The following is an 11,890-nucleotide window of genomic DNA, read 5'->3' as shown; positions in this document are numbered from 1 at the left end:
ACACCAACTGACAGCACCGTACACGCCACAAGAAAATCCAACCGAAAGAGCAAATAGAACAGTAAAAACAATGATTGCTCAGTTTACGGGGGAAAATCAACGCAACTGGGATGAAAGTTGGCCAGAAATAACTCTAGCAGTGAACACAAGCCAATCAGAGGCAACAGGATTCACACCAGCGTATATAATACAGGGGCGAGAACCAAGAATGCCGGGTGCACTATACGATAATGTCACCATAGGCACAGGGAAGCAAACGATACCACAAGACGCGAAGGTAAAACAAATGCAAGAGCTGTTCGAACTAATACGGCGAAATCTGGAAACGGCTGCACAGGATCAGGCCCGCCATTACAATCTGAGACGAAGAGAATGGAGACCAGTGATCGGAGCAACGGTATGGGCAAAAGAACACCACCTTTCAAATGCTGCAGAAGGATTCGCAGCAAAGCTGGCACCAAAGTTTGGAGGCCCATATGAAGTAATAGGTTTTGTATCTCCGGTCATATGCAAAATACGGCACAAAGAAACGAAAAAAACCAGACAAGCACACATCAGCCAACTGAAGCAACAAATATGCGAAGAACCGGATAGCACGAAACGTGATGAGCAATGAGGATGGACGACTCGAATGACATGGCGGCGAGATATCTGCACAGACCGGCCGGCTGGACAAAAATCTCAAAGACATGACACAGAGCCAAAAATCTCAGAGTGCATCGAAATTGTACAAAATCACATAAAACAACAAAAAATCACAAAGTGCGTAAATAAGAACAAGCAGAATAGCAAAGTCGCAAACCGTATACTGGAACAAGATAAATATATGCGGACATCTTATACATACAGTCAGGCAAATATGCATGAACAAATAGAAAATAGCAAACAAAAACAATAAAAAAAAAAAAAAACCCGATCACATAATCAAGGAGAGTCAATACCAACACATGCGCACGATATTACACATGTAATAGTATGAGTGCACAAAGAGAAGAGAACACACATACACATGCGCATACGAGTGAGCATGTAATCGTGCAGCATCGCGACATACACACACATGCGCGCGTTAATGCAGGAGCAGTGCAGGGGCATTAAATACTCGGCTCCGGTAGTTAGAATAGAGAACCCAAAGTTGTGAATAACGGTAAGGATCTGACAAATATCAAAGATACGAGGTTTCCTGCATGCAAAAATCACAAGCAAGAGCCACTCAAAGTTTAACAGTCAGCGAGTAAAGCCCACAAGGAAGCAAAAAAAAAAAAAAAAATGAATGCGTTCAACGTAGACTTTGGCCAGGATGAAGGCGTAGTTCGAGGAGGTGCAGCACCGCGGGCCAATATGGAGCGCGGTGACTGGCACTGGTCCGATGAGGAGTCCGACGACGATGAGCCGGATATGATGGATCCGGTAATCGCCGCCTCATCGGACGAGGAGAACGATGAGGACGTGGAAGACAGTGGCTACGGGTCAGGAGAGAGCGAGGCAGAGTCGGCGATGGACCCGGGCCACCAGGAAGAGGGAGACATCGAAATATGGAGAGAGCTGGACGAGGTGATAGCCATGGCGGAAAATGAGATGGCGGACGAATCCGGTAGTGGCCGAAGCAGCCCAAATGAGTACGCACCGTGGGACCAAAACGAGGTATACGAGCCGCCGGCAAGAGTGTGGGAGCCAGCGCGGCCACCAACGCCGTTTCACATGGTGGACTCAAGGTCAGAGGCCAGTGAAACGGTGGAGATGGCCGTGGCTGATGAAGGTGCGGCTGATGGAGTAGCCAGCCCACCTCCACGCGAGCCGATGAGAGAGAACGAGTCCGAACGTGCCATGAGGGCATGCCACCAATGGATGAGTTGGTGGCGCCAGCAGATCCTGCAGCAGCAAGAGGCGGAGAGGGATCTGCTGGCGTGGGAGCAGCAGCAGCAAAATGAGCTGGAAAGGGCCAGGGAAAGGCTGGCAGAGGCAAGAAAGTGGCAAGAGCAACAAGCCGAGCTAAGAAGGGCCAGGGAAAGGCTGGCAGAAGCTGCAAACCAGAACAACAACAACAACAACAGCAACAACAACAGCAACAACAACAGCAGCAACAACAACAGCAGCAGCAACAACAGCAACAGCAATAACAACAGCAACAACAACAACAACAGCAACAACAACAACAGCAACAACAACAGCAGCAACAACAACAGCAACAACAACAGCAACAACAACAACAACAGCAGCAACAACAACAGCAACAGCAGCAACAACAGCATCAACAACAGCAGCAACAACAGCAACAGCAACAGTAGATAGGGAAAGGAGGGTATAATAAGTAGGATAATTAGATGTAAGAAGAAAAAAAAAGATGCGGAACGGGCCAAAATAAAAAAAAAAAAAAACAAAAACAATGAAAAGATGCCCTAATCCGACAACAGTTAAGAAAAGATACTCAGTAATCGCCAACATTATAAGATGCCATTTGGCCAATAAAAGATGCGAGCTGAGTCCCAAAGGAAAAAGGCACAAAACAAGCAAAATACAAGCCAAAACACAAAGAAGAACACAAAAAAAAAAAAAAAAACACACAAAACAAGTAAAAACACATGCCAAAGCTACAAAGGCAAACATATTGAATGAACAAATACGAGAATGGAAAATATACATACAGGAAACAAAAACAAGGTACAAGGGACAGGGGAGGGCAAATCCCTCCCGAAGAAGGGGGAGTGTGAGGAACATTATATAGACAAGAATAATGTTCCCCACAACAAACAAGCTACAACAAACAATCTACAAAATACAAACACAGCCAAGACACAAACCAAACACACCGTATAAGACCAAGCACAGAATTGGTCATATAAGAGTGAAATCGGCTGTGAATGAGCAAACGTAGCGAGGCCGGCCGAACATGACCGAATCGAACCCCACGCAACCGCTGGCGATTTCGTACAAGCGGGAAGATGCGTGGGAGGCATAATGAAAAACAATTATACATGCATAGGCGACGGGCAGCCAAGTCCGACATGGCTCGATCGAACCGAATCGAACCCCACGCAACCGCTGGCGATTTCGTACAAGCGGGAAGATGCGTGGGAAGCATAACAAATATGAGTGGCTGTATAAGAGTAAATGAAGCCGGGCTTGAAGACACAATTGCATTGAAAAGGGGGCATTGGCCTCATTTGACAAATTAAGAGCATGGAGATGCAAATAAATGCATGCATTAGCATACATATAGGTCACACGTACACTATGCGTGAGACGGCGAGAGAGAATACCGGTGGCCAATGGGCCGCGCTATGCATACGTCACGCTCATGAGAGCGAGAGCGGTAAATTGCAAGCGCCAAAAGAATTTCGTGAGCGAGTGAAAACGAAAGCGAGGGCCAAGCTAGCCCGAAAGACGGGTGCGGGGAATGCTTGGTACCGAAATGAAACCAAGTGAGGGCTATGCTTATGAAACGGGGAGTAGGGGGGAGAGCCGAGAAATTGTAAACGAAAATGGTTTGTGGATTTGTGAGGGGAATATGCAAGCCGAAGGGGGAGGGATGAGCCATGGGGAAGCCCTCTATCTAATAGATACGAGATGCGTATGAAAGTGTTTGCGTGGGGAATTAAACAATAGTATATATTAAAGTAATCAGGCTAATTATGTTTAAACATTAATTTAGTTAATACCATTAGCATATATGTATGTAGATGATAATATTGAGTAAATGTGGGTGAATTTGGGTATGACGAGTGGATCAAAGGGAGCGGCGGGCGACGGCAGCGTTGGCAGAGAAAGCAGAGAGAGTCAACGGAATACGGAGGGCGGCCAATAGAAAGGCGACGCCAATGCGAGAAAGTGATGCAAGTCAAGATGTACGAACAAGAAAGACAAGGACAAGGCGTAAATGGGCGCTCAGCCACAAAGAAGGTGGTTATATGCGCCAAGGATTTACGGGACTTTCACCACGCATAGCAACAAGTGGATGCGTGGGTGAAAGCAGAGGGTCGATGGAAATGTACCAGCTGTATAGCGGTACTACACCAAGATATTCCTGAGGCCGGGGAATCTGCCTATATAAAGGCAATGCCCATCAAGCAAATCATCAAGTCGTGATCAAGTAACAAGTAATTAAGGCCTTACGAGTAACCTTAAAAACTTATCAAGGAAAAAAAAGGAGCAACAGAAACACTAAGAACTATACAGGCCTTACGAGTAACCTGTACAGTTTCATGCAATAATATCAAGTCATCAAGTCGTGATCAAGTAACAAGTAATTAAGGCCTTACGAGTAACCTTAAAAACTTATCAAGGAAAAAAAACAAGGAGCAACAGAAACACTAAGAACTATACAGGCCTTACGAGTAACCTGTACAGTTTCATGCAATAATATCCAGTCGACAAGTCGTGATCAAGTAATAAGTAATTAAGGCCTTACGAGTAACCTTAAAAAACTTATCAAGGAAACACAAGAAACAGCAGCAAAGTTAAGAACTATACAGGCCTTACGAGTAACCTGTACAGCTTCGTTCTATTATAACCAGTCCTTAGACAAGGATATCAAGCGCCGTGCCCAAGCCAAAATAAAGTTGAGAGAAGCAAAGCGATCTCAACAGATATAGCGGAAAGGGTACAAAGGCGTATCACAAAGCAAGCACATACGATACAGATCGAGTCAATAGCCAGTAACGGCTACAGAAACCAGAGGAAGACACGAACGAGACAACGAGGGACTCAAAGTGACTCACTAACGCTAATCCGAGCCCGGCACTACCAGTGAGAAACCGTCATATCCAACCAACTCCATTAACAGCTTGAATAAATGTATAATTAACATCGGCAATTGAAATCGAGTGTGTTTAATTTCACCGGGGCAAAAAAAAAAATTTTTTTGTGGCACTCCAAGAAAAAAAATATGGAATATTCCGAAGGACGAAAAAGGATCGTTACATTATATTATTTTTTGCTGATGCTATGTTTTCCTGAATATAATTTATTTTGAATTCTATATTTTTTAATTTCCCCATTTGGTCATTATGAAGTATTTTCATTTCTATTTCTTGATTTCGATTGTCCATGCTTGTAAGTATGTCCTTGATTATTGTTCTGTCTTGTTTAATTGTTTCTGCTAAGTTGTGTTTATTAAAATGTGTATTTATAACAATTTGTTGGTTCATGTCTTGTATAATATTATGGTTGTTTTGGTCAATATTGTTAAGGTGATCTAAAATATCTGTTCTATCTTCATCATCCATAATTCCAAAAAGCCATTTGTATGTTGTACCTACAATATTTAACATTCCTCTTTTATTCTGTTGTTTGGGGTTATGGATTTTATTTTAGCTCTAATTAGATTTATTTCGGCTAATAGCTCCTTTTTTCCTGTGATGTTAAAATTTTTAATGTTTGTCTCCATTTGATTTATTATATTACTTAAAGGGTCGATATTAATAATGTGTAGTATAATTACTGTTTCATTAACTATTTCCGTGGAATAAGTTTGTATAGGTGCATATCCTGCATTTGATTGAATTGGTTCAATTTGTAATCTGCCTTGAACACACATTATAACGTAAAAAATTATGAAAATCTGAGGATAAGAGAAAACAAAATTTTTTTTTTCAAGGATGTCAATCTGTATTTTGTTGGAAATTAATTTTTTCCTGCTTTGACGGTCTTCTTATATTACATGGATGAATATTATTTAATGTTGTAATTCTAAAATAAGGTTCATCCTTATGCCTAACTCGTTTATAGTTTTTAATTGGTCCTTCCTGTCTTTCCTCCTCATAATCTTCTCTTGTATTATTTTGTTTGCTTAAAATTTTTTCTTTGTGCTTGATAATAGTGTTTTTTAGTTTTTCCTCATCTTCTATGTTTTTTGCATAATTTGGTGAATTGAAACTTAGGTTTGATTGGTTTTCTGTCATATTTAATTTCCTTACATTTTTTACAATTTGAAATTATCAACTGAATATGCTAAGCTAAGAGAAGCTTTGGAAAATATATTTTGTTCTTTAACGAATTAAAAGCTTCATTTATTCCGCTATGTAATGAATCTTTGGTGTGGTAAATAGCTATTTGTTTGTGTAACTCTTCCTCGCTTGAAATTTCCTGAGCTCTCTTAGTACATTTAAAAAATTTTATATTATTACAGTGTGAAAAAATGTTCATTAAGATACATTGTATCTTATAATATTCTGAGTCTGGAACTTCTGAAAAAATTCCTACTGTTCCTTTATTTATATTATTTTGCATTTTGATTTCGATTTCAATTTCTGTTTCTGCTGGGCTTACTTCTATTATTTTTCTACCATGCTGAATATTAATATTGTCCGTTGTTGTATAAGTTACTATTATCTGAGTTTTATATTTGTTTACAATATCGTCTTTTATATAGAAATTTGTAAATCCTCCTTCCTCTACTGAATGCTGTGTATCTGATAGTTCAAAGTTTGACTCATTTGTTTTATCCTTGTTTATTAGTTCAGCTGTTTCCTGTCTACTTAAAAAATCTGCCACTTTATTGTCTTTTCCTTTCAAATATATTATGTCATAATCGAATTCTTGTAATTTTAAAATCCATCTTTGGTGTCTTGCTGTCATTTCTTTCCCTTTGTATTTTGAGTTTAGATATTTTATCGGAGCATGATCTGTTATAATTTGGAATTTATTACCTATCAAATAGTGTCTAAAATAGTTTACTGCATGTATAATGGATAAAAATTCTTTATCAATTGTACTGTAATTTTTTCGTGTTTATTAAAAGTTCTTGAAAGGAATGCAACTGGTTGCTCTTGTTGAGACAATACTGCACCTATTGCGAAGTCACTGGCATCTGTTGTAATGGTGAATGGTTTATCAAACTCTGGATATTTTAAGATTGGATGTGAGCTTATAAGTGTTTTAAGGTTTTCAAAGGCATCTATAAACTGTGGGTCATTTGTATTAATTTGTGTGCCTTTTTGTAAATATCTGATCATTGGGTAAGCTATTTTGGAATAGTCCTTAATAAATTTTCTGTAAAATCCTGTCATACCAAGAAATCCTTTCAATTGCTTTTCTGTTTTAGGTAGCTGCATTGCTTTTATTGCTTCTATTTTATGTGGATTGGGTTTAATCCCTTGCTTTGTGAGAATGTGTCCTAAATATTCAGTATATTGTTTCATGAAGGAACATTTGTCTGGTTGAATTTTTAAGTTATGATTTCTAAGTATTTTGAAAATGTTTTCTAAAGCAATCTTATGTTCCTCAAGTGTTGTTGAAAATATCAAAATATCGTTCATGTATACAACATAACTTTTGTTTATATAATCCCTCAGTATTTCATTCATTAAACGTTGAAATGTGGCTGGGGCATTTTTTAACCCAAAAGGCATTCTAACATATTCATATAAACCCATTGGTGAAATGAATGCTGTTTTCTCTATATCTTCTTCTGCCATTAAAATTTGGTGATAGCCTTTTGCTAAATCTAATGTAGTAAAATATTGGGCTTTACCGAGTTTGTCTAATACAGCGTCCATGATAGGTATTGGGTACTTATCTGGAACGGTTACTTGGTTTAAACGCCTATAGTCTACACAAATACGATACTTTTGAATTCCAGAGCTATCTCTTTTTTTAGGTATGACACATATTGGAGAACTATATTTGCTTTTGCTTTTTCTTATAATTCCATTGTTTTCCATGTAAATTATTTGTTTCTTTATTTCTTCTTCATATTTTGGGGAGACCCGATAGAGTTTTGAATTAATAGGTTGGTCTGTAGTAGTTTTTATGCTATGAACTATAGTGTTAGTATTGGTTAAGTGATCCCCTTCTTTGAAACATAACTTTTCGTACTTTTTTGAAAGATTTCTTATTATTTGTTCTTCCTCAGTATTGAGTTCTTTTAACTTAAGATCATCAATTTCACTTACTTCCATTACGCAAACATCTTCTGATTGTTTGGAAAGGAATGGAATTTCGACCCCATTGTTAAGTTTAATAATTTTGTTTTGAAAATCAATATTTGCAAAATTCCTTTGAATGAAGTCCATGCCCAATAGAAAATCATATGATTTTTCCAGGGGCATAGCCACCCATTTTGTTCTTGCATAATTTATATATTTAAACTCCCTTGACACTTTTGTTTTCACTAAGTAACTGTCACTTTCTATTTTTCCCTTTATCGTATGTATGGTTTTTGAATATTTTTCAATTATTTTATATTTGGAATTATGTACATTAGTTGTGTTTAAAATGCTTATGGTTGATCCTGTATCTACTAAAATAATATAAGTATATTCCTCTATTGTTCCTTTTATAAAAATTGGAATGGAATTTCGGCCCCATTGTTAAGTTTAATAATTTTGTTTTGAAAATCAATATTTGCAAAATTCCTTTGAATGAAGTCCATGCCCAATAGAAAATCATATGATTTTTCCAGGGGCATAGCCACCCATTTTGTTCTTGCATAATTTATATATTTAAACTCCCTTGACACTTTTGTTTTCACTAAGTAACTGTCACTTTCTATTTTTCCCTTTATCGTATGTATGGTTTTTGAATATTTTTCAATTATTTTATATTTGGAATTATGTACATTAGTTGTGTTTAAAATGCTTATGGTTGATCCTGTATCTACTAAAATAATATAAGTATCTTCCTCTATTGTTCCTTTTATAAAAATTTTTTTTTCATCCAAGGCTAGTTGGTAAAAAACTCTTGATTATCTGTGCTGTTTACTACTTCCTCATTTATATTATCTACACTCATTGCTTCTGCTGGTGGTTGCTGATAATTTTGTGGTTGCTGATAATTTTGATTTTGTCTTACGTTCTGACTCTGTTGTCTATTCGGATTTTGATACTGTCTAATATTTTGACTCTGTTGTCTATTGGGATTTTGAGACTGTTTTACATTTTGACTCTGTTCAGTATTTTGGTTTGTATTTTTATTAGTTGTCTGTTTGTTATATGTACTATGGTCATTGTCATTTTTGGTTAATAATAGTTTTTTATTTAAATTTCCATAATTCAGACCAATATAATTTGCAAGTTCAATTCTTATATCTGTTAATGTTGTTTTATTCATTAAGGCAATGGCCATTGGACCACAAGATAATTCTTTTACTCTTTGAATTAAGAGACCACTTAATATGTCAACTAATCTGCTATTGTTTTCAAAGACCGAAAAATCAGTAATTTCCTCAACAATTGCTCTTACTTTAAAATCAAGATCTCGAACGGTAGTTACCCTTAAGTTATTAATTTTTCTGGTTAGACCCATTTGATCCGTTCTTGGGCGATAATGATGTCGAAGACGAGTTTTGCAATCAGCCCAAGATGTAGGGGGTTAATATTAAGCATAGTTCTATCCTGACCTTGAATTTTGGTGTTGAATATAACAGTGAAGACCTGGTCGTTATCATCATACTCCTCCATGATTTGGTTGACTGCCGAAATGAAACCATGTAACGTTCCCTCCTGTCCAGTGAACACCGGCAAGTACCTTGTTTCCTTCTCGATGCTGTTTCTCTTCCTTGTTGTTGGATTAGAATGCATCTCTTGATTGGATATTATTATTGATGTTAGCATTTGAATGCATTGTTGTATTTCGTTAATTTGTGCCATTTTAATGGTGTATGTTTTATTGTTTCGTTAACTTTTTTTTTTTTTTAAGTTTCCACAATAATTCTGTTTGTTTGCACAAAGTGTTTTTACAATATTATATTGTTTCGTTATTTGTCACAAAATGTTTTTATAATATTATATTGATTCGTTGGCTTAGATTTTCTCCAAAGTTTCCACAATATATATATTTTATTTTGTCACTAAATGTTTTGTTTTCCACAGTATTATATTGTTTCGTTATCTTTGATTGCGTTCAAAGTTTCCACAATATTTTAGCTGTGAACTCGAGTACCGACTGCGCCAATTAAGATTGAGTCTGTTCTGGTTGAGTGTTAAATCAAGACTGCTTTATTGAATCAAATCATATTCTGGTTTGGCTTACATCTAAGTGTTTATATGTCTCTCTATGTTTAGGGGAAACTGTCACTTATCTTGTGACACTCTATGTTTAATGGAATGGTATTGTTTATGTTTACATTAATGTGGAGTGTAGACCTCTTGGGTCGGCTGTTATAGGAAGTGTTGCTAATGGCATAACTCGCGTTTGGCAGGTGAAAGGAGAGGAAAGGAATTCACCTGAAACAGTAAGACAACCCCGAAAATTTAATGCTCTTTTATTGAAGTCCATGTACGTTAATATATTATTTTTGGAATTGTAAGCGCATTCAGGGTCTTGGCCAGTTTAGATTGAAATATAAATCTAAAAGGATCAGTTCTTAAAACCTTTTCTATTAAGTTGATATACTCAACATACCTCATTTTTTGGTTAGTTTACAAAGTGCAAATGCCTTGTCCAAGATGTCAGAGATCTGCGCAATTCGACGTCAAAAAAAGCTTCACAAATGACGATTGCAATTGTCCAAGATGCTATTGTTCCTCCTGCTGCTCCTTTGCCTGCTCCATACTGTTTTCTTCTGGCATCTTGCCGCTTGGTAGTTGCTCTAGTTCTAGTCCATGTTGTTTCTGTTTTGTTCTTGGCGTTGAAAGTTAAATATGCACAGTCCAAGTGAAACGGGAGCGAGTGCAAAAAAAAAACATCTGCTGACGGGTTTTTCTTATCTAACCAAAAGCGTTTTCTAGCTCTTTTGGCAAATGGCGTTTACTTTGAGATTTCCTTTTTTTCATTTTGGTTCCTTTTTTTGTTCTTTTGCTTTCTTTGCCGGATAAGCAGTTGGCATAAAAAGTATACACAAAGTTAAAAGTGTTCGGTTTGGTGTCTCGAATAGATGGTTTTTAAAAATTATAAACAGCTTTCTCTGAGTAATGTAGAGTGGCCCACATAGGCCAGCAGTTTTCATTGAAATGTTATTATAAGTGCAAATACTTATTAACAATAAATAGATCGTTTATTCATCGAATTCAATCAAATGGTTTATTGGCTATTTCAGTTTGTTATATTATATCTGCCGTACATTTTATATTGTAAATGAAATGCACTGACTACCAAAACTGAAGCAAAAGTTACAGTAGTTCATAACTTTTGTCCGAGATTACCTGCAATAATTAATCTTCCACCAAAATTATTATTTTAAGTATAGGATATAGTTGTAAACTATTAACCTAACTATATTTTACAAGCACTGGCAACTTAGGCCTTCGGCTTAGACGAAAACTACATCCATACACTAGCCTGGGTTCCACCAAAATATTTACACAAGTACTAGGCAAAATGTTTCACAATTTTGAACGCCAAAGTTTTTACTTAACCATTGCATGCCCGATAAATAAATATTAAGTATTCGTATTTTTTGCGGCAAGCACTAAAAAGTGTTTAACTATAAAAACAATTTCATATCGGAACACAAGGGATCAGAATCAAGCAAGCAAAAAGAATAAATAAGAAAACAAAGTAAGCTTTTGGTCGGATGAGACCAGCTAACACACATTGTATCATGGTTTAGACTATTTACATATTTATTTGTATCACTTGTGTTCTTTGTAATTTTTAAATCAACGGCGTATTTATCACAATAAGTGATGGATATATCTGTGTTCAAGTTATCAATATTGTTATCACTTTAAGAATCGTCTATGTCAAGGGGCAAAAGGTTCCGTCTAAGAAGATAGTTTCATCAGGGCCACCGAGAGGGCCGAGAGTTTTCAGAAGGGCCCGCGATACATCACCCCCCAGCCCCTGATTTTCTCTCTGCGGCCCTGAGTTTCACAAACAAATTTTCATGAATAATTACGAAAATTCAGGTAAATTTAGCTCACTTTTACACCAAAAACCAAAAGCTTGTTGAGTTTAGCTTCAACTACTTATAAGAAACATTATATGAAAAATGAAACAATATCTAAGCAAA

The sequence above is a fragment of the Drosophila tropicalis genome, unplaced genomic scaffold (genome assembly GCF_018151085.1).
Source record: "Drosophila tropicalis isolate 14030-0801.00 unplaced genomic scaffold, ASM1815108v1 contig_413, whole genome shotgun sequence".
In the NCBI taxonomy this organism is placed as follows: Eukaryota; Metazoa; Arthropoda; class Insecta; order Diptera; family Drosophilidae; genus Drosophila; species Drosophila tropicalis.
This window is presented reverse-complemented; position numbering follows the sequence as displayed.